The 23209-nt window shown below is 40.2% G+C and overlaps 1 protein-coding gene across 1 annotated transcript in view; it reads left to right on the plus strand.

Annotated features, from left to right (window-relative positions):
- Positions 1 to 11316: 11316 nt before the first annotated feature.
- Positions 11317 to 23209, plus strand: part of GUCY1A2 (guanylate cyclase 1 soluble subunit alpha 2) — a 600412-nt gene continuing 588519 nt past the window's right edge. Inside the window, exon 1 of the mRNA XM_061440208.1 lies at positions 11317 to 12419. The gene's annotated coding sequence lies outside the window, so the exon portion shown is untranslated. The remainder of the gene's footprint in view (positions 12420 to 23209) is intronic.

Genomic DNA, 23209 nt, shown 5'->3' on the forward strand with positions numbered 1-23209 from the left:
TTCATGGCTGCAGTCACCATGTGCAGTGATTTGGGAGCTCCTAAAAATAAAGTCTGACACTGTTTCCACTGTTTCCCCATCTATTTCCCCTGAAGTGGTGGGACCGGATGCCATGATCTTCGTTTTCTGAATGTTGAGCTTTAAGCCCACTTTTTCACTCTCCACTTTCACTTTCATCAAGAGGTTTTTTAGTTCTTCTTCACTTTCTGCCATAAGGGTGGTGTCATCTGCATATCTGAGGTTATTGATATTTCTCCCAGCAATCTTGATTCCAGCTTGTGTTTCTTCCAGTCCAGTTTTCAGTAAATAGGTCTTTCATCTCCTTGGTTAATTTTATTCCTAGGTATTTTTTAAATGGAATTTTTTTTTAACTTTCCTTTGTGATATTTGATTATTAATATGTATAAACAAAACAGATTTTTAAAATATTAACCTTGTATCCTGCAAACTTGGTGAGTTCATGTGTTAGTTCTAATATTTTTGGGGTGGAGATTTTAAGGTTCTCTATGTAGTGTAACTAAAATGGACTGGAATGGGTGAATTTAACTCACATGACCATTATATCTACTACTGCAGGCAGGAATCCCCTAGAAGAAATGGAGTAGCCATCATGGTCAACAAAAGAGTCCGAAATGCAGTACTTGGATGCAATCTAAAAAATGACAGAATGATCTCTGTTCGTTTCCAAGGCAAACCATTCAATATAACAGTAATCCAATTCTATGCCCCAACCAGTAATGCTGAAGAAGCTGAAGTTGAATGGTTCTATGAAGACCTACAAGACCTTTTAGAACTAACACCCAAAAAAGATGTCCTTTTCATTGTAGGGGACTGGAATGCAAGAGTAGGAACTCAAGAAACACCTGGAGTAACAGGCAAATTTGGCCTTGGAATACAGAATGAAGCAGGGCAAAGGCTAATAGAATTTTGTGAAGAGAACACACTGGTCATAGCAAACACCCTCTTCCAACAACACAAGAGAAGACTCTACACATGGACATCACCAGATGGTCAACACGAAATCAGATTGATTATATTCTTTGCAGCCAAAGATGGAGAAGCTCTATACAGTCAGTAAAAACAAGACCGGGAGCTGACTGTGGTTCAGATCATGAACTCCTTAGTGCCAAATTCAGACTTAAATTGAAGAAAGTAGGGGAAACCACTAGACCATTCAGGTATGACCTAAATCAAATCCCTTATGATTATACAGTGGAAGTGAGAAATAGATTTAAGGGCCTAGATCTGATAGATAGAGTGCCTGATGAACTATGGACTGAGCTTCATGACATTGTACAGGAGACAGGGATCAAGACCATCCCCATGGAAAAGAAATGCAAAAAAGCAAAATGGCTGTCTGGGGAGGCCTTACAAATAGCTGTGAAAAGAGGAGAAGCCAAAAGCAAAGGAGAAAAGGAAAGATATAAATATCTGAATGCAGTTCCAAAGAATAGCAAGAAGAGAAAAGAAAGCCTTCCTCAGCGATCAATGCAAAGAAATAGAGGAAAACAACAGAATGGGAAAGACTAGGGATCTCTTCAAGAAAATTAGAGATACCAAGGGAACATTTCATGCAAAGATGGGCTTGATAAGGACAGAAATGGTATGGATCTAACAGAAGCAGAAGATATTAAGAAGAGGTGGCAAGAATACACAGAAGAAATGTACAAAAAAGATCTTTATTACCAAGATAATCACGATGGTATGATCACTCATCTAGAGCCAGACATCCTGGAATGTGAAGTCAAGCGGGCCTTAGAAAGCATCACTACGAACAAAGCTAGTGGAGGTGAAGGAATTCCAGTTGAGCTATTTCAAATCCTGAAAGATGATGCTGTGAAAGTGCTGCACTCAATATGCCAGCAAATTTGGAAAACAGCAGAGGCCACAGGACTGGAAAATGTCAGTTTCATTCCAATTCCAAAGAAAGGCAATGCCAAAGAATGCTCAAACTGCTGCACAATTGCACTCATCTCACACGCTAGTAAATGCTCAAAATTCTCCAAGCCAGGCTTCAGCAATACATGAACCGTGAACTTCCAGATGTTCAAGCTGGTTTTAGGAAAGGCAGAGGAACCAGAGATCAAGTTGCCAACATCCGCTGAATCATCAAAAAAGCAAGAGAGTTCCAGAAAAACATCTATTTCTGCTTTATTGACTATGCCAAAGCCTTTGACTGTGTGGATCACAATAAATTGGAAAATTCTGAAAGAATTGGGAATACCAGACCACCTGACCTACCTCTTGAGAAACCTATATGCAGGTTAGGAAGCAGCAGTTAGAACTGGACATGGAACAACAGACTGGTTCCAAATAGGAAAAGGAGTACATCAAGGCTGTATATTGTCACCCTGCTTATTTAACTTCTATGCGGAGTACATCACGAGAAATGTTGGGCTGGAAGAAGCACAAGCTGGAATCAAGATTGCCGGGAGGAATATCAGTAACCTCAGATATGCAGATAACATCACCCTATGGCACAAAGTGAAGAGGAACTAAAAAGCCTCTTGATGAAAGTGAAAGAGGACAGTGAAAAAGTTGGCTTAAAGCCCAACATTCAGAAAACGAAGATCATGGCATCTGGTCCCATCACTTCTTGACATATAGATGGGGAAACAGTGGAAACAGTATCAGACTTTATTTTTTTTGGCTCCCAAATCACTGCAGATGGTAATTGCAGCCATGAAATTAAAAGACCTTTTCTCCTTGGACGGAAAGTTATGACCAACCTAGATAGCATATTGAAAAGCAGAGGCATTAGTTGCCAACAAAGGTCCATGTAGTCAGGGCTATGGTTTTTCCAGTGGTCATGTATGGATGCGAGAGTTGGACTGTGAAGAAAGCTGAGCGCCGAAGAATTGATGCTTTGAACTGTGGTGTTGGAGAAGACTCTTGAGAGTCCCTTGGTCTGCAAGGAGATCCAACCAGTCCATTCTGAAGGAGATCAGCCCTGGGATTTCTTTGGAAGGAATGATGCTAAAGCTGAAACTCCAGTACTTTGGCCACCTCATGCGAAGAGATGACTTACTGGAAAGGACTCTGTTCCTGGGAGGGATTGGGGGCAGAAGGCGAAGGGGACAACAGAGAATGAGATGGCTGGATGGCATCACCGACTCGATGTGCATGAGTCTAAGTGAACTCTGGGAGTTGGTGATGGACAGGGAGGCCTGGCGTGCTGCGATTCATGGGGTCGCAAAGAGTAGGACACGACTGAGTAACTGAAATGAACTGAACTGAACTGATGTAGTGTATCCTGTCATCTGCAAATAGTGACAGTCTTATCTCTTCCTTTCGAATTTGGATAGCTTCTTTTTCTAGTGTGATTACTGTTGCTAGTACTTCCAATACTATGCTAAATAGAAGCAATGAGAGTGGGCATCTTTGTCTTGTTCCTAATTTTAGTGAGAAGGGGTTCAGCTTTTAGTATTATAGTGTCAGTGAGTTTGTTGTAAAAGACCTTTACTATGGTGAGTTATGTTCCCTCTATATCCATTTTGATGAAAGTTTTTTTTTTTATCATAAATGGATGTTGAATTTTGTTAAATGCCTTTTCTTCATCTATTGAGATAATCGTATAGTTTTTGTCTTTCCTTTTGTTAATGTGGTGCATTATATTGATTTACTTGCATAAATTGAAGCATCCTTGTGACCTTGGAATAAATTCAATTTGATCATGATTTGTGATCCTTTGTATGCATTGTTTGATTCAGTTTGCTGATTTTTTTTGGTGATTTTAATCCATACTCATCAAATATATTGGCTATAATTTTCTTTTTTTGTAGTGTCTTCATCTGATTTTGATGTCAGGATAATAGTGTTCCCTGCTTTTTAATTTTTTGAAATGGCTTGAGAAGGATAGGTATATATTTTTCTATATGTGCTTAGAAGAGTTCCTCTGTGAAGTCATCTGGTCCTGGACTTTTGTTTGCAGGGAGGTTTTTAAATTACAGATTGTTTTACTTCTACTGATCAATCTGTTTAGATTATCTGCTCCTTCTTGACTCAGTCTTAGCACTCTGTAAGTTTGTAGAAATTAGTCCATTTCTTATAGGCTACCCAACTTGCTGGGTACTTTTTTTGTATGTTGGTGGTATTGGTTGTTAGTTTTCCTCTTTCATTTCTTATTTCATTCATTTGGGCCATCTCTCATTTTTTCTTGGTGAGTCTGGCCAGAGGTTTGTCAATTTTGTTTATCTTTTCAAAAAAATAATTTTTGGTTTCATTGATATTTTCTATTTTTTGAAATTTCTACTCTGTTCGTTTCCTCTCTGATCTTTATTATTTCCTTCCTTTTCCTGACTCGGGGCTTTGTTTTCTTCTAATTCTTTTAGGTGATTGGTTAGGTTGTATGAGTTTCTGTTGTTTCTAGAGAAACACATGTATTGCTATGAACTTCACTCTTAGAACTGCTTTTGCTACATCACATAGATTTTGTAAAATAATGCTTTCATTGATGTTTTTCTTGAGATGTTTTCTGATTTCATCATTGAGCCAATGATTTTTTTTTAGTAGCATGTTGTCTAGTCTCCATATATATTTTTAAAATCTTTCTTCTCTCTGTAGTTGATTTTTGTTTCATACAGTTGTGGTCTGGAACAATGCTTGATATCTTTTCTATCTTCTTAAATTGTTGAGACTTGTTTTGCGAGCTAGTAATTGGTCTATCCTGGAGAACATTCCATACTCAGTTGAAAAGAATGTGTATTCTGCTTTTTACGGAGGTAGTGTCTTGTAGATATCAATTAAGTCTAAATGGTCTATTGTGTATTGGTTTTTGTGACTTTATTGTATGTGTTGGATTTGTGGTTTCAATGTTGCTCATGCATGTTGATCTATAATGATACTTAGGAAAGACACCCTTGAGGATTATACTCAACATGAAATTAATGACATCATAAGCAGGTTGTTCACAGGTCTGGAGAGCCCTCTTTTCCTGGGTAGTGTGCATATATGATACTGGGGCAGCTGAAATTCTCATAGATGAGGATGACACAAATAAATTTGACACTATCAGCAATGATTCTTTTGTGCAACAAGTTTTTAGAAATAAAAGTAAAAAGTCCTGGAGACTCAAATCTTCCAGAAGCAGTGGTTGAAGGGTGCATTAAGAAATAGTCTTTAGAATCCACTTTGGATGGAAGTGATCACCCTTGGTATACTTTAAACCACTGTGTTCAGACTGAAGGAGGAGGCTATGAATGAAAAGTGCTATCTTTGTGGGGCATGTAGATGAGATGTCACAAATGCTTTTAATAGTACAGATGAGAAACAAAATCTTTAAAATGGCTCTTCCCAGTTACAAGCATGTCATTTTAACCCTTTGTTAAATGAGATGGGCACTCCCATTAATGTAGTAATTGATTAAGTCCAGCAACTGGGTGATTTAGGAAAATGGAATTTTGAAAGAAAAGGAAGACAGGGAATGCAACAAAAGCAATTAACAGAGTATCTAGAAAAGATAAGTTTATGGCTCTCCTTAAAGATCTAAATGTAAGACCAGAAACTATAAAACTCCTAGAGGAAAACATAGACAAAACACTCACCGACATAAATCACAGCAGGATCCTCTATGATCCACCTCCAAGAATATTGGAAATAAAAGCAAAAATAAACAAATGGGACCTAATTAAACTTAAAAGCTTCTGCACAACAAAAGAAACTATAAGCAAGATGAAAAGACAGCCTTCAGAATGGGAGAAAATAATAGCAAATGAAGCAAATGACAAAGAATTAATCTCAAAAATATGCAAGCAACACCTGCAGCTCAATTCCAGAAAAATAAACGACCCAATCAAAAAATGGGCCAAAGAACTAAACAGACATTACTTCAGAGAAGACATACAGATGGCTAACAAACACATGAAAATATGCTCAACATCACTCATTATCAGAGAAATGCAAATCAAAACCACAATGAGGTAGCATTTCACACCAGTCAGAATGGCTGCTATCCAAAAGTCTACAAGCAATAAACGCTGGAGAGGGTGCAGAGAAAAGGGAACCCTCTTACACTGTTGGTGGGAATGCAAACTAGTACAGCCACTATGGAGAACAGTGTGGAGATACCTTTAAAACCTGAAATAAAACTGCCATATGGCCCAGCAATCCCACTGCTGTGTATAAATACCGAGGAAACCAGAATTGAAAGAGACACGTGTACCCCAATATTCATCACAGCACTGTTTACAATAGCCAGGACATGGAAGCAACCTAGATGTCCATTGGCAGACGAATGGATAAGAAAGCTTGGTACATATACACAATGGAGTATTCAGTTCAGTCGTGTCCGACTCTTTGCGACCCCATGAATCACAGCACACCAGGCCTCCCTGTCCATCACCAACTCTTGGAGTTCACTCAAACTCATGTCCATCGAGTCGGTGATGCCATCCAGCCATCTCATCCTCTGTCGTCCCTTTCTCCTCCTTCCCCCAATCCCTCCCATCATCAGAGTTTTTTCCAGTAAGTCAACTCTTCTCATGAGGTGGCCAAAGTACTTGAGTTTCAGCTTCAGCATCAGTCCTTCCAAAGAACACCCAGGACTCATCTTTTTAGAATGGACTGGTTGGATCTCCTTGCAGACCAAGGGACTCTCAAGAGTCTCTTCCAACACCACAGTTCAAAAGCATCAATTCTTCGGTGCCCAGCTTTCTTCACAGTCCAACTCTCACATCCATACATGACCACAGGAAAAACCATAGCCTTGACTAGACGAACCTTTGTTGGCAAAGTAATGTCTCTGCTTTTCAATATGCTATCCAGGTTGGTCATAACTTTCCTTCCAAAGAGTAAGCATCTTTTAATTTCATGGCTGCAGTCACCATCTGTAGTGATTTTGGAGCCCAGAAAAATAAAGTCTGATACTGTTTCCACGGTTTCCCCATCTATTTCCCATGAAGTGGTGGGACCAGATGCCAAGATCTTCATTTTCTGAATGTTGAGCTTTAAGCCAACTTTTTCACTCTCCTCTTTCACTTTCATCAAGAGGCTTTTGAGTTCCTCTTCATTTTCTGCCATATGGGTGGTGTCATCTGCATATCTGAGGTTATTGATATTTCTCCTGGCAATCTTGATTCCAGCTTGTGTTTCTTCCAGTCCAGCGTTTCTCATGATGTACTCTGCATATAAGTTAAATAAACAGGGTGACAATATACAGCCTTGACGAACTCCTTTTCCTATTTGGAACCAGTCTGTTGTTTCATGTTCAGCTCTAACTGTTGCTTCCTGACCTGCATACAAATTTCTCAGAAGGCAGATCAGGTGGTCTGGTATTCCCATCTCTTGAAGAATTTTCCACAGTTTATTGTGATCCACACAGTCAAAGACTTTGGCATAGTCAATAAAGCAGAAATAGATGTTTTTCTGGAACTCTCTTTCTTTTTCCATGATCCAGCAGATGTTGGCAATTTGATCTCTGGTTCCTCTGCCTTTTCTAAAACCAGCTTGAACATCAGGAAGTTCACGGTTCACATATTGCTGAAGCCTGGCTTGGAGAATTTTGAGCATTACTTTACTAGCCGTGTGAGATGAGGGCAATTGTGCAGTAGTTTGAGCATTCTTTGGCATTGCCTTTCTTTGGGATTGGAATGAAAACTGACCTTTTCCAGTCCTGTGGCCATTGCTGAGTTTTCCAAATTTGCTGGCGTATTGAGTGCAGCACTTTCACAGCATCATCTTTCAGGATTTGGAATAGCTCAACTGGAATTCCATCACCTCCACTAGCTTTGTTCGTAGTGATGCTTTCTAAGGTCCACTTGACTTCACATTCCAGGATGTCTGGCTCTAGGTCAGTGATCACACCATCGTGATTATCTGGGTTGTGAAGATCTTTTTGTACAGTTCTTCTGTGTATTCTTGCCATCTCTTCTTAATATCCTCTGCTTCTGTAAAGTCCATAACATTTCTGTCCTTTATCAAGCTCATCTTTGCATGAAATGTTCCTTTGCTATTGCTGATTTTCTTGAAGAGATCCCTAGTCTTTCCCATTCTGTTGTTTTCCTCTATTTCTTTGCATTGATTGCTGAAGAAGGCTTTCTTATCTCTTCTTGCTATTCTTTGGAACTCTACATTCAGATACTTATATCTTTCCCTTTCTCCTTTGCTTTTCACTTCTCTTCTTTTCACAGCTATTTGCAACGCCTCCTCAGACAGCCATTTTGCTTTTTTGCATTTCTTTTCTATGGGAATGGTCTTGATCCCTGTCTCCTGTACAATGTCATGAACCTCATTCCATAGTTCATCAGGCACTCTATCTATCAGATCTAGGCCCTTAAATCTATTTCTCACTTCCACTGTATAATCATAAGGGATTTGATTTAGGTCATACCTGAATGGTCTAGTGGTTTCCCCTACTTTCTTCAATTTAAGTCTGAATTTGGCAATAAGGAGTTCATGGTCTGAGCCAGAGTCAGCTCCTGGTCTTGTTTTTGCTGGCTGTATAGAGCTTCTCCATCTTTGGCTGCAAAGAATATAATCAATCTGATTTCGTGTTGACCATCTGGTGGTGTCCATGTGTAGAGTCTTCTCTTGTGTTGTTTGAAGTGGGTGTTTGTTATGACCAGTGCATTTTCTTGGCAAAACTCCATGAGTCTTTGCCCTGCTTCATTCCGTATTCCAAGGCCAAATTTGCCTGTTACTCCAGGTGTTTCTTGACTTCCTACTTTTGCATTCCAGTCCCCTATAATGAAAAGGACATCTTTTTTGGGTGTTAGTTCTAAAAGGTCTTATAGTTCTTCATAGAACCATTCAACTTCAGCTTCTTCAGCATTACTGGTTGGGGCATAGACTTGGATTACTGTGATATTGAATGGTTTGCCTTGGAAATGAACAGAGATCATTCTGTCGTTTTTGAGATTGCATCCAAGTACTGCATTTCGGACTCTTTTGTTGACCACGATGGCCACTCCATTCCTTCTGAGGGATTCCTGCCCGCAGTAGTAGATATAATGGTCATCTGAGTTAAATTCACCCATTCCAGTCCATTTCAGTTCACTGATTCCTAGAATGTCGACATTCACTCTTGCCATCTCCTGTTTGACCACTTTCAATTTTCCTTGATTCATGGACCTGACATTCCAGGTTCCTATGCAATATTGCTCTTTATGGCATCGGACCTTGCTTCTATCACAGTCATATCCACAACTGGGTATTCTTTTTGCTTTGGCTCCATCCCTTCATTCTTTCTGGAGTTTTTTCTCCACTGATCTCCAGTAGCATATTGGGCACCTACTAACCTGGGGAGTTTCTCTTTCAGTATCCTATCATTTCGCCTTTTCATACTGTTCATGGGGTTCTCAAGGCAAGAATACTGAAGTGGTTTGCCATTCCCTTCTCCAGTGGACCACATTCTGTCAAATCTCTCCACCATGACCCGCCTGTCTTGGGTTGCCCCACGGGCATGGCTTAGTTTCATTGAGTTAGACAAGGCTGTGGTCCTAGTGTGATTAGATTGACTAGTTTTCTGTGAGTATGGTTTCAGTGTGTTTGCCCTCTGATGCCCTCTTGCAACACCTACCGTCTTACTTGGGTTTCTCTTACCTTGGGTGTGGGTTATCTCTTCATGCCTGCTCCAGCAAAGCGCAGCCATTGCTTCTTACCTTGGACCAGGGGTATCTCCTCACCGCCGCCCATCCTGACCTTCAGTGTGGGATAGCTCCTCTAGGCCCTCCTGCGCCCACGCAGCCACGGCTCTGGGTAACTCCTCACCGCCCCTGGCCTCGGGCGTGGGGGCATGGAGTAGCTCCTCCCAATACAGTATACTAATGCCTATATCTGGAATTTAGAAAGATGGTAATGATAACCCTGTATGTGAGACAGCAAAAGAGACACAGATGTATGGAACAGTCTTTTGGACTCTGTGGGAGAGGGCAAGGGTGGGATGATTTGGGAGAATGGCATTGAAACATGTATAATATCATTATGTGAAATGAATCGCCAGTCCAGGTTCGATGCATGATACAGGATGCTTGAGGCTGGTGCACTGGGATGACCCAGAGGGATGATATGGGGAGGGAGGCGGGAGCGGGTTTCAGGATGGAAAACGCATGTACACTGGTGGCAGATTCATGTCAATGTATGGCAAAACCAATACAATATTGTAAAGTAATTAGCCTCCAATTAAGAGAAATAAATTTATACTTAAAAAACAAACAAAAAACAACAAAAATAAATAAATAAAAAGTTTACTCACACACAAAAAAAAGAAGGTCAAGATCTGGTAGATTCTTAGGCTAGAAAAGATAGGCAGCCTCAGGTAAAAGTGATAATGTTTTTTGGATAATGGCTCAGAAATGACTGTTGGGGCATTAAAAACACCGAGGAAGGGGCCTCTTTAATATATGAAATCCCAAGAATTTTTAAAATATTTAATGGGAGGATAATTGCCTTTCAACATTGTGTTACTTTCTGTCATACATAAACATGAATCAGCCGTAGGCATACATATGTCCCGTCCCTCTTGAACCTTTCTATCAACTTCCACACCATTCCACCCTTCTAGGGTTTCACAGAGCACAGGATTTGAGCTCCCTGGATCATACAGAAAATTCCCACTTGTTATCTATTTTACATATGGTAATATATATGTTTCAATGTTACTCTTTAAATTCGTACCTTCCTCTCCTTCCCCCATTGGGTCCAAAATCTGTTCTCTATGTTTGCATCTATATTGCTGCCCTGCAAACTGGTTCATCTGTAGAATTTTTATAGATTCCATATATGTGTATTAATATACAATATGTTTTTCTCTTTTTGACTTATTCACTCTGGATAATAGGCTCTAGGTTCACCCACCTCATTAAAATTGACTCAAATTTATTACTTTTTATTCCATTGTATGTATGTACCACTACTTTATCCATTCATCCATCAATGGGCATCTAGCTTGCTTCCATGTCCTAGCTCTTATAAACAGTGCTGCAGTGAAAATTGGGGTATATGCGTCTTTTTCAATTATGGCTTCCTCAGTGTATATACCCAGTAGTGAGATTGTTGGGTCATACGGTAGTGTGATTACTAGTTGTTTGTTTTTTTAAGGAATTTCCATACTGTTTTCCATAGTGGCTGTATCCACTTACATTCCCACATGCAAGAGGTTTCCCTTTTCTCCACACCCTTTCCAGGGTTTATTACTTGTAGATTTTTTGATGATAGCCGTTCTGACCAATGTGAAGTGATACTTCATTGTAGTTCTGATTTGCATTTCTCTACTCTTGAGAAATCTGTATACAGGTCAGGAAGCAACAGTTAGAACTGGACATGGAACAACAGACTGGTTTCAAATAGGAAAAGGAGTAGGTCAAGGCTGTTTATTGTCACCCTGCTTATTTAACATATATGCAGAGTACATCATGAGAAACGCTGGACTGGAAGAAGCACAAGCTGGAATCAAGATTGCCAGGAGAAATATCAATAACCTCAGATATGCAGATGACACCACCCTTGTGGCAGAAAGTGAAGAGGAAAAAGGCTAAAAAGAGGCTAAAAAGCCTCTTGATGAAAGTGAAAGTGGAGAGTGAAAAAGTTGGCTTAAAGCTCAACATTCAGAAAACGAAGATCACGGCATCCGGTCCCATCACTTCATGGGAAATAGATGGGGAAACAGTGGAAACAGTGACAGACTTTATTTTTTTGGGCTCCAAAATCACTGCAGATGGTGACTGCAGCCATGAAATTAAAAGACGCTTACTCTTTGGAAGGAAAGTTATGACCAACCTAGATAGCATATTGAAAAGCAGAGACATTACTTTGCCAACAAAGGTCCATCTAGTCAAGGCTATGGTTTTTCCTGTGGTCATGTATGGATGTGAGAGTTGGACTGTGAAGAAAGCTGAGCGTCGAAGAATTGATGCTTTTAAACTGTGGTGTTGGAGAAGACTCTTGAGAGTCCCTTGGTCTGCAAGGAGATCCAACCAGTCCATTCTGAAGGAGATCAGCCCTGGGATTTCTTTGGAAGGAATGATGCTAAAGCTGAAACTCCAGTACTTTGGCCACCTCATGCGAAGAGTTGCCTCGTTGGAAAAGACTCTGATGCTGGGAGGGATTGGGGGCAGGAGGAGAAGGGGACGACAGAGGATGAGATGGCTGTATGGCATCACTGACTCGATGGACATGAGTCTGAGTGAACTCTGGGAGTTGGTGATGGACAGAGAGGCCTGGCGTGCTGCGATTCATGGGGTCACAAAAAGTCAGACACGACTGAGCGACTGAACTAAACTGAATTGAATAATGAGAGATGGTGAACATCCCTTCATGTGTGTATTGTGTGTGTATGTGTGTGTGTGTGTTAGCTGCTCCATTGTGTGTGATTCTTTGTGACCTCATAGACTGTAGCCTGCCAGGTTCCCCTGTCCATGGAATTCACCAGCAAGAATACTGGAGTGGGTTGCCATTTCTTTGTCCAGTGGATCTTCCATACCCAGGTCTCCTGCATTGCAGGCATATTCTTTACCATCTGAGTATGTCTTCTTTGGAGAAATGTATGTTTGAGTCTTTAGCCCAGTTTTTGTTGTTGTTGTTGTTGTTGTTTGTTCTTCTGGTATTGAGATGCATCAGCTGCTTGTATATTTTGGAGATTACTCTTCGTCAGTTGTTTCATTTGCTATTATATTCTCCCATTCTGAGGATTGTCTTTTCACCTTGTTTTTTGCTGTGCAAAAGCTTTTAAATTTAATTGGGTCTCGCTTGTTTATTTTTGTTTTTATTTCCATTATTCTAAAAGGTGGATCATAAAGTATCCTACTGTGATTTATGTCAAGGGGTGTTCTATGTTTTTCTCTAAGAGTTTTATAGTTTATGGCCTTGCATATAAGTCTTTAATCCATTTTGGGTTTACTTTTGTGTATGGTGTTAGGGGGTGTGCTAAGTTCATTAATTTAAGTGTAGCTATCCAGTTTTCCAGAAACACTTATTGAAGACGCTGTCTTTTCTCCATTGTATATTCTTTCCTTCTCTGTCAAAGTCAAGGTGCCCATGGTTGCATGGGCTTATCTATGGGCTTTCTATCTTGTTCCATTGGCCTATATTTCTGTTTTTGTGCCAGCACCATACTATATTGATGACTGTAGCTTTGTAGTGTAGTATGAAGACAGAAAGATTGATTCCTCTAGCTCCTTCATTTCCCCTCCTCAGGATTGATTTGGCTATTCAGAGTCTCTTGTGTTTCCACACATATTTTGAAATTTTTTGCTCTGTGAAAAGCACTACTTATAGTATGGTAGGAATTGATTGAGTCTGTAGAATGATTTGGGTATTATAATCATTTCACAACATTGATTTTTCCAATCCAAGAAATGGTATATATATCTCTCCATCTGTTTGTGTCATCTTTGATTTCTTTCAAAAATGTCTTATAGTTTTCACATACAGGTCTTTTGTGTCTTTAATTAGGTCTATTCCTAGGTATTTTATTCTTCCTGTTGCAATGGCAAATGAGATTATTTCTTTAATTTCTCTTTCTGATTTTTTTTTTTTTTTTTTTAGTGTATAGGAATGCAAGGGATTTCTTTGTATTAATACTATATCCTGTGACTCTGCTATATTTAGTGATTAGCTCTGGTAATTTTCTATGTTTAATGTCATGTTGTCAGCAAAGAATGAAAATTTTATTTCTCTTCCACTCTAGATTCCTTTTATTTCCTTTTCTTTTCTGATTGTTGTGGATAAGACTTCCAAAACTATGTTGAATAATAGTGACAAAAGTGGGCACATTTGTCTTTTTCCTGATCTTAGAGGAAATGCTTTCAGTTTTTCACCATTGAGAATATTTACTGTGGGTTTGTTGTATATGGCCTTTACTACATTGTGGTATGATCCTTCTATGTCTACTACCTGGAGAATATTTATCACACATGGATGTTGAATTTTATCAAAAGCTTTCTCTGCATCTATTGAGATGATCATATGATTTTTAAATTTCAACTTTAATACGGTGTATCACATTGATTTTTATGTATTGAAGTCCTTGCATTCCTGAGATAAAGCCCACTTGATCATGGTATACAATCATTTTAATGTGTTGTTGATTCTGTTTGCTAGAATTTTATTGAGGATTGTTGAATCTGTGTTCATCATGATATTGGCCTGTAATTTTCTTTTTTCTTGGCACTTTTGTCTGGTTTAATTATCAGGATGATGGTAACCTCATAAATGAGATTGGGAGTTTTTCTTCCTCTGCAATTTTCTGAAAGAGTTTGAGCAGTATATGTGTTAGCTCTTCTTTATACTTTTGGTAGAATTCACCTGTGAAGCCATCTGACCCCGGGCTTTTGCTTTTTTTGGAGACTATTTTTTTTATTACAGTGTTAACTTCTGTGCTTGGAATTGGTCTGTTCATATTTTCTATCTCTTCCTGGTGCAGTTTTGGAAGGTTTTACTCCTAGGAATTTGTCCATTTCTTCTAGATTGTCCTTTTTATTGGCATATAGTCGCTCATAGTAATCTCTTAAGAACTTTTGTATTGTCTGCTGTATCTTCTCCTTTTTCTTTTCTAATTTTGATTGAATTCCACCCCCCCCCCTTTTTTTTTTGATGTTTCTGATGGTTTGTCAATTTTATCTTCTCAGAGAATCATATTTTAGCTCTACTGGTATTTGCTATTGTGTCCTTTATTTCTTTTTCATTTGTTTCTGCTCTGCTCTTAAGATTTATTTATTTCTACTAACTTTGGGATTTTTGTTCTATTTTTTCTAGTTCCTTTAGGTTAAGGTTAGGTTGTTTATTAGATATTTTTCTTGTCTCTAGGTGTAAGCTTTTCTTGCTATAAACTTCCCTCTTAGCACTGCTTTAGTGCATCCCATAGGTTTCCAGTTGTCATGTTTTCCTTCTCATTATTTTCTAGTTACAATTTGATTTTCCTTTCGAGTTATTCAGTGATCTGTTGTTTATTCAGTATCACATTGTTTAGCCTCCATGTGTTTGTGGTTTTGTAGTCCCTCCACCCTGTAGTTGACACCTAATTTTATAGCATAGTCATCAGAAAAGATGCCTGAAGTGATTTCAGTTTTTAAAAATTTGACAACGCTTGATTTCTGACCCAAGATGTGATCTGTCCTGGAGATTGTTCCATGTGCACTTAAGAAAAAAGTGAAGGCTACTGCTTTTGCATGAATGCCCTGTAGATATCAATTAGGTCCAATTGGTCCAGTGTATCATTTAAAGCTTGTGTTTCTTTATTAATTTTCTGTCTGAATGATCTTTCCATTGGTGTGAATGGGGTATTAAAGTTTCCCATTATTATTGTGTTACTCTCGATTTCCTCTATAATAGTTGTTAGTATTTGCCTTATGTATTGAGGTGCTCCTATTTTGGGTGCATGTATATTTATAATTCCTATATCTTCTTCTTGGATTGATCCCTTCATCAATATATAGTGCCCTTCTTTGTCTCTTGTAACACTCTTTAAATTCTATTTTATCTGATATAAGTATTGCTACTCCCACATTCTTTTAATTTCCTTTGCGTAGAATCTTCTTCTTGCCCCTCACTTTCAGTCCATATGTGTCCCTATATCTGAGGTGGGTCTCTTGTCAACAGCATGTATAGGGGACTAATTTTTGTATCCATTCAGCCAATCTGTGTCTTTTGGTTGGAGCATTTAGTCCATTAACATTTAAGGTAATTATTGATATAGCAACCCACTCCAGTACTCTTGCCTGGAAAATCCCATGGACAGAGGAGACTTGGTAGGCTGCAGTCCATAGGGTCGCTAGGAGTAGGATACGACTGAGCAACTTCACTTTCAGTTTTCATGTTCATGCATTGGAGAAGGAAATGGCAACCCACTCCAGTGTTCTTGCCTCGAAAATCCCAGGGACGGGGGAGCCTAGTGGGCTGCCGTCTATGGGGTCGCACAGAGTTGGACACGACTGAAGCGACTTGGCAGCAGCAGCAGCAGCAGCAGCATCCTTTTACCATTACTTTGTTGTTCTGGGTTTGTTTTTGTAGGCCTTTTCTTTCTTTAATGTTTCCTGTCTAGAGAAGTTCCTTTAGAATTTGTTGTAAAGCTGTTTATGATCCTGAATTCTCTTAATTCTTGTTTATCTATAAAGCTTTCGATTTTTCCTTTGAATATGAATAAGATCCTTGCCTAATAGAATAATCTTAGCTGTAAGTTTTGTCCTTTCAGCACTTTAAGTATATCCTGTCACTCCCTTCTGACCCACAGAGCTTCAGTTGATCCTCTGTTAGCCTTATGGGAACCTCCTTGTATATTATTAGTTTCTTTTCCTTTGCTGCTTTTAATATTTGTTCTTTGTGTTTAATTTTTGTTAATTTGATTTATATGTGTCTTGGCATCTTTCACTTGAGTTTATCCTGTATGAGACCCTCTGGGCTACTGGTAATTGGGTGGATAATTCCTTTCTCATTTTAGGAAAGATTTTTGACTATAATCTCTTGAAATATTTTCTCATGCCTTTTTCTTTAGTCTTCTTTTTCTGTGACCTGTATGATTTGAATGTTTGTTCCCTTAATATTGTCCCAGATGTCTCTGAGATTCCTCATTTCTTTTTACTCACTTTTCTTTACTCTGCTGTGCTACAGTTATTCCCACCATTCTTTCAGCTCTCTTATCCATTCTCCTGCCTCAGTTAATCTGCTACTGGTTCCCTCTAGTGTGTGTTTAATCTCAGTTATTGTGTTATTTATTACTGATTGTCTATTCTTTAATACTTCTCAGTTCAGTTCAGTTCAGTCACTCAGTCGTGTCCGACTCTTTGCAACCCCATGAATCGCAGCACACCAGGCCTCCCTGTCCATCACCAACTCCCGGAGTTCACCCAGACTCACGTCCATCAAGTCAGTGATGCCATCCAGTCATCTCATCCTCTGTCGTCCCCTTCTCCTCCTGCCCCCAATCGCTCCCAGCATCAGAGTCTTTTCCAATGAGTCAACTCTTCACATGAGGTGGCCGAAGTATTGGAGTTTCAGCTTTAGCATCATTCCTTCCAAAGAAACCCCAGGGCTGATCTTCAGAATGGACTGGTTGTATCTCCTTGCAGTCCAAGGGACTCTCAAGGGTCTTCTCCAACACCACAGTTCAAAAGCATTAATACTTCTAGGTCCTTGTTAAACATTGCTTGTGTTTTTTCGATCCATCAGTTCATTTCAGTCGCTCAGTCTGTCCCACTTGTCATGACCTCATGGACTGCAGCATGCCAGGCTTCCCTGTGCATCACTAACTCCTGAAGCTTGCTCAAAATCATGTCTATCAGGTCAGTGATACCATCCAATTATCTAATCTTCTGTTGTCCCCTTCTCCTCCTGCCTTCAATCTCTCTCAGCATCAGGGTATCTTCCAATGAGTCAGTTCTTCACATCAGGTGGCCAAAGTATTGGAGTTTCAGCTTTAGCATCAGTCCTTGGAATGAATATTCAGGACTGATTTCCTTTAGGATTGACTGATTTGATCTTTTGCAGTGCAAAGGACTCTCAAGAGTCTTTTCCTACACCACAGTTCAAAAGCATCAATACTTTGGCACTCAGCTTTCTGTAGAGTCCAACTCTCATATCCATACATAACTACTGGAAAAACCAATAACTTTGACCAGACGGACCTTTGTCAGCAAAGTAATGTCTCTGCTTTTTAATATGCTGTCTCGGTTGGTCATAGCTTTTCTTCCAAGGAGCAAGCATCTTTTAATTTCATGGCTGCAGTCACCATCTGCAGTATTTTGAGGCCAAAACAATTAAGTCTGTCACTGTTTCCACTGTTTCCCCATCTATTTCCCATGAAGTGATGGGACTGGATGCTATGATCCTTGTTTTTTGAATGTTGAGCTTTAAGCTAACTTTTTCACTCTCCTCTTTCACTTTCATCAAGAAGCTCTTTAGTTCTTCTTCTCTTTCTGCCATTAGGGTCGTGTCATCTGCATGTCTGAGGTTATTGATATTTCTCCCAGCAATCTTGGTTCCAGCTTGTGCTTCGTCCAGCCCAGCATTTCTCATGATGTACTCTGCATATAAGTTAAATTAAAAAAATGACAATATATAGCCTTGATTTACTCCTTTCCCATGTGGAACCAGTGTGTTTTTCCATGTCCTATTCTAACTGTTGCTTCTTGACCTGCATACAGATTTCTGAAGAGGCGGGTCAGGTTGTCTGGTATTCCCATCTTTTTAAGAATTTTCCAGTTTGTTGTGATCCACATAATCAAAGGCTCTGGTGTAGTCAATAAAGCTGAAGTAGATGTTTTTCTGGAACTCTCTTGCTTTTTCCATGATCCAGCGGATATTGGCAATTTGATATCTGCTTATGTTGCCTTTACTGAATCCAGCTTGAACATCAGAAATTTCATGGTTCATATTCTGTTGAAACCTGGCCTGGAGAATTTTGAGCATTAGTTTGCTAGCATGTGAGATGAGTGAAATTGTGCAGTAGTGTGAACATTCTTTGGCATTGCCTTTCTTTGGCACTGGAATGAAAACTGACTTTTTCCAGTCCTGTGGCCACTGCTGAGTTCTCCAAATTTGCTGGCATATTGAGTGCAGAACTTTCATAGTATCATCTTTTAGCATTTGAAATAGCTCACCTGGAATTCCATCACCTCCACTAGCTTTGTTCATAGTGATGCTTCCTAAGGCCCATTTGACTTTGCGTTCCAGGATGTCTGGCTCTAGGTGAGTGATCACACCATCTTGATTACCTGGGTCATGAAGATCTTTTTGTACAGTTCTGTGTATTCTTGCCACCTCTGCTTAATATCTTCTGCTTCTGTTAGGGCCATACCATTTCTGTCTATTGTGCCCATCTTTGCATGAAATGTTCCTTTGATATCTCTAATTTTCTTGAAGAGATCTCTAGTCTTTCCCATTCTATTGTTTTTCTCTATTTCTTCACATTGATCACTGAGGAAGGCTTTTTTTTTTTTTTTTCAATCTCTCCTTGCTATTGTTTGGAGCTCTGCATTCAGGTGGATATATCTTTCCTTTTCTCCTTTGCCTTTGGCTTCTCTTCTTTTCTCATCTATTTGTAAGGCCTCTTCAGACAACCATTTTGCCTTTTTGCATTACTTTTTCTTAGGAATGGTCTTGATCACTGCCTCCTGTACAATGTAATGAACCTCTGTCTGTAGTTCTCTGACTCTTCATCTGTCAGATCTAATCCCTTGAATCTATTTTTCACTTCCACTATATAATCGTAATAGATTTAATTTAGGTCATACCTGCATGGTCTAGTAGTTTTTCCTACTTTCTTCAATTTAAGTCTGAATTTTCAATAAGAAGTTCATGATCTGAGCCACAATGGGAATGCAGTACTGTTTTTGCTGACTGTACAGAGCTTCTCAATCTTCAACTGCAAAGAATATAGTCAATCTGATTTCAGTTTTGACCATCTGGTTATATCCATGTGTAGAGTCGTCTCTTGTGTTGTTGGAAGAGGGTGTTTGTTAAGACCAGTGTGTTCTCTTGGCAAAACTGGTAGCCTTTGCTCTGCTTCCTTTTGTACTCAAAGGCCAAACTTACCTGTTATTCCAGGTTTCTCTTGACTTTCTACTTTTGCATTCTAATCCCCTATGAGAAAAGGGACATCTTTTTTTGGTGTTAGGTCTAGAAGGTGTTGTAGTTCTTCTTAGAACCTTTCAACTTCATCTTTTGCTTCAGTGGTTGGGGCATAGACTTGAATTACTGTGATATTGAATGGTTTGCCTTGGAATCAAACAGATCATTCTGTCATTTTTGACAGTACATTTTGCAGTACATTGCACCCATGTACTGCATTCTGGACTCTTTTGTTGACTATGAGGGCTCTCCATTTCTTCTAAGGGATTCTTGCCCACAGTAGCAGATATAATGGTCACCTGATTTAAAATTTTACCATTCAAGTCCATTTTAGTTTATTGATTCCTAAAATGTCAATGTTTACTCTTGCCACCTCCTGTTTGACCACTTCCAATTTACCTTGATTCATGGACCTAACATTCCAGGTTCCTATGCAATATTGTTCATTATAGCATCAGACTTTACTTTCATCACCAGTCACATCTACAACTGGGCATTATCTTCACTTTGGTTCCATCTCTTCATTCTTTCTGTATGAAAGAATTTCTCCACTATTTCTCCAGTAGAATATTGGGCATCTACTGACCTGGGGAATTCATCATTCAGTGTCATAACTTTTTGCTTTTTCATACTGTTCATGGGGTCTCAATGCAAGAATGCTGAAGTGGTTTGCCATTCCCTTATCCAGTGGACAACTTTTTTTTTTTTTTTTCAGAACTATCCACCATGACCTGTCCATCTTGGATGGCCCTACACAGTATTGCTCATAGTTACATTGAATTAGACAGGGCTGTGGTCCATGTGTTCAGTTTGATTAGTTTTCTGTGACTATGATTTTCATTCTGTCTGCCCTCTTATGGATAAGGATAAGAAGCATATGGAAGCTTCCTGACGGGAGAGACTGACCATGGGGGAAACTGGGTCTTGTTCTGATGGGTGGGACCTTGCTCAGTAAATCTTTAATTCAATTTTCTGTTGATGAGCAGAGCTGTGTTCCCTCCCTTGTTTGACCTGAGACCAGACCTTAGTGGAGGTAATGAAGATAATGGTGACCTCCTTCGGAAGGTCCTGTGCACACACGGCAACACTGAGTGCCCCAGACCCTGCAGCAGGCCACCACCGACCCATGCCTCCCCTGGAGACTCCTGGGCACTCACAGACAAGTCTGGGTCAGTCTCTTGTGGGATCACTGCTCCTTTCTCCTGGGTTCTGGGGCATACAAGGTTTTGTTTGTGCCCTCCAAGAGTCTGTTTCCCCAGTCCTGTGTAAGTTCTGTAATCAAATCTCAATCCATACTTCCAATCTATTTATCTGTGCCTCTGTTTTTTATTTTTATTTTTCACAATTTTGGCTCATCTTTACTCTCATTACTCTGAATTTCTTTTCAGGTAGACTGCCTATTTCTTTGTCATTTATTTGGTCTTGTGGGTTTTTACTGTGTTCCTTCATCTGCTGCATGTTTCTCTGTCTTTTCCTGTCATTTAACTTACTATGTTTGGAGACTCCTTTCGTCAGGCTGGAAGGTCTTAATTCCTCTTTATTGTAAATTCTGCCCCCCATGGATGGGTTTGGACCATTGCCTAGTGTTGGCAAACTTGTGCCTGTGTTCTGGTAGGTGGAGCTGAATCTTGTCTCTCTGAAGGGCAGTGCTATGTACAGTAATGTAGTTTGGGCTATCGATGGGTTTTGTATGGCTTTGGCCAGCCTACCTGCTAATGTGCAGGGTTGTGATGCTCATTTGCTGGAGGACTGGCATGGGGCGTCCAGCCCCAGAGCTTGCTGGCTTTTGGGTAGGGCTTGATCTTAGTGTTGAGATGGTGGTCTTCGGAAGAGCTCTTGCCAATTAATGTTCCATGGGGTTAGGATTCTCTGGTGGTTCAAAGTCCTGGACTCAGGTTTCCTGCATCAGGTGTTCAAGCCTGACCCATTACTATAGAATGACTTCATAGGCTGCAAAGCACAGAAGACAAAACTCCAAGACTATTTGTGAAAGAAACATTCAATGGTCCAGAACTCTGCAAGGAACTCACATCAAAGTCCTCCAATACTTCTAAGAAGGTCTCTGGATCTGTTGTGGGCAGTTTAGGGTCTGCTCAGCCTCAAATATGGCATTACTATATTTTTTACTGGCTCCCAAAGTCCACAGTTGCCCCTAAAATCCACAGTTTCAGCCTAATTGGGGAATTTAATCCAGTGTACCTGCTAACTCCATTCTCTTCTTTGGTCATACAGCCCCTGATGTTCTGCTTTGATTTTGGGCCTGGCTCTGCTTGTAGGCCACCTTCTGGTGTCTATTCCCTCTCAGACATGGGGAGGATGGGGGTGGGGGGGGGAGAGGCTAAGCCTTGTTAGGGCTCACTTGCTCATTCAGGCTGGGGAGAGGGACGGATATCGAAGCCACAGTTGAGATGTACCAGGAATGCCTGCAATGGTAGAGACTTGGCCTGAGGCAGGCCGTGCATTTTCCCAGAGGAACTGCCTCCAAGTCGTGGGTCCCTAAGGAAAGCTTAGGCCCCCAGGAAGGTGTGGGTGGCACCTGTGTCTGCCCACCACCTGGTGGTAGCTGCCACCTCTGGATTTGGGACCACAGTGGCAATGTTTTGCCTGCTGCCTCAGGCACTTTCCCTTACTTGGTGGCTTACATTTCCCTCTCTGGGACTGTAAACTGCAGATGGGTCTAATTCTGCTGTTGACACTGCTACTGGTTTGGCCAGTTTTGGTGGCCATTGGGGCACACAGCCACTGTCTATGAATGCATGGAGTTACAGTGTCTCATCCACAACAATATCTTACCTTTCTGGGACATCTGATCTTTTCCTTGGTCTCTCTAAGCTGTGCCCACTAGCCCTCTCAGAATATCCTCACTGCAGCCAACCCTGGTTCTCTCCCTGGGTTCAAGACCCAAGCCTGAGTTTCAGCATCCTGCACCCACTCTTTGCTGTGGGTGTGAGTGTGAGAGCCACTTTTGGCTGAAAAGTGCTGTTTGACAATGATCTCTGTGGTGAATTCTCTCCATTTTGTCTCCTGAGCACCCACCATTGTACTCCCCTCTGAAGTTTGGAAGCTCCCTCCTGTCCTCACCTATGAGGTGGTTTCTAATGTGGGGAAACTTTTTGTCATTCACGTCTTCCTCCCTGGGGCACATATCCCTGTCCTGAAATTCTTTCTCTCTCTCTCTCTTTAAAATCTTTCCCTACCTCATTAAAAGGAAATTTACTTGCTTTTGGGAAGTCTGGGGTCTTCTGCCAGCATTCCAAAGGTCCTCTAGGAGTTGTTCCATATGTAGATAAGTTTTTGATGTGTTTGTGGGGAGGAAGGTAATCTCCCTGTTTTATTCCTCTGCTGTCTTGGAAATCCCAAGAATTTTAAAGGACAGAAAGTGAAAGTGATAATAACTGGCCTTGGGGGTAAACAGAAGTTGTACAAACTATAATTGATTTTAAAATAGGGCAATTATCTAGAAGAACTTAATCAGTAATGATCACTCCTATTCCAGAATATATAATGGGGATTGACATTTTGGCCAGCATGACTTTCAGTCTTGAAGCTAGAAGATATCAGTTTGAAGTGTGTGCTTTAAAACTGGCATCTCCTGAAATTGTGGGAAAGTTAGTTGTGCCCCCATAAAATTGCCGGCCACTAGAAAATTAGTTAAATTGAAGCAATACTGAATTCCCACGGGGCAATTGGAATTACTAAAACTATACAAAGC

Source organism: Bos javanicus, chromosome 15 (genome assembly GCF_032452875.1).
Source record: "Bos javanicus breed banteng chromosome 15, ARS-OSU_banteng_1.0, whole genome shotgun sequence".
NCBI classification, from domain to species: domain Eukaryota; kingdom Metazoa; phylum Chordata; class Mammalia; order Artiodactyla; family Bovidae; genus Bos; species Bos javanicus.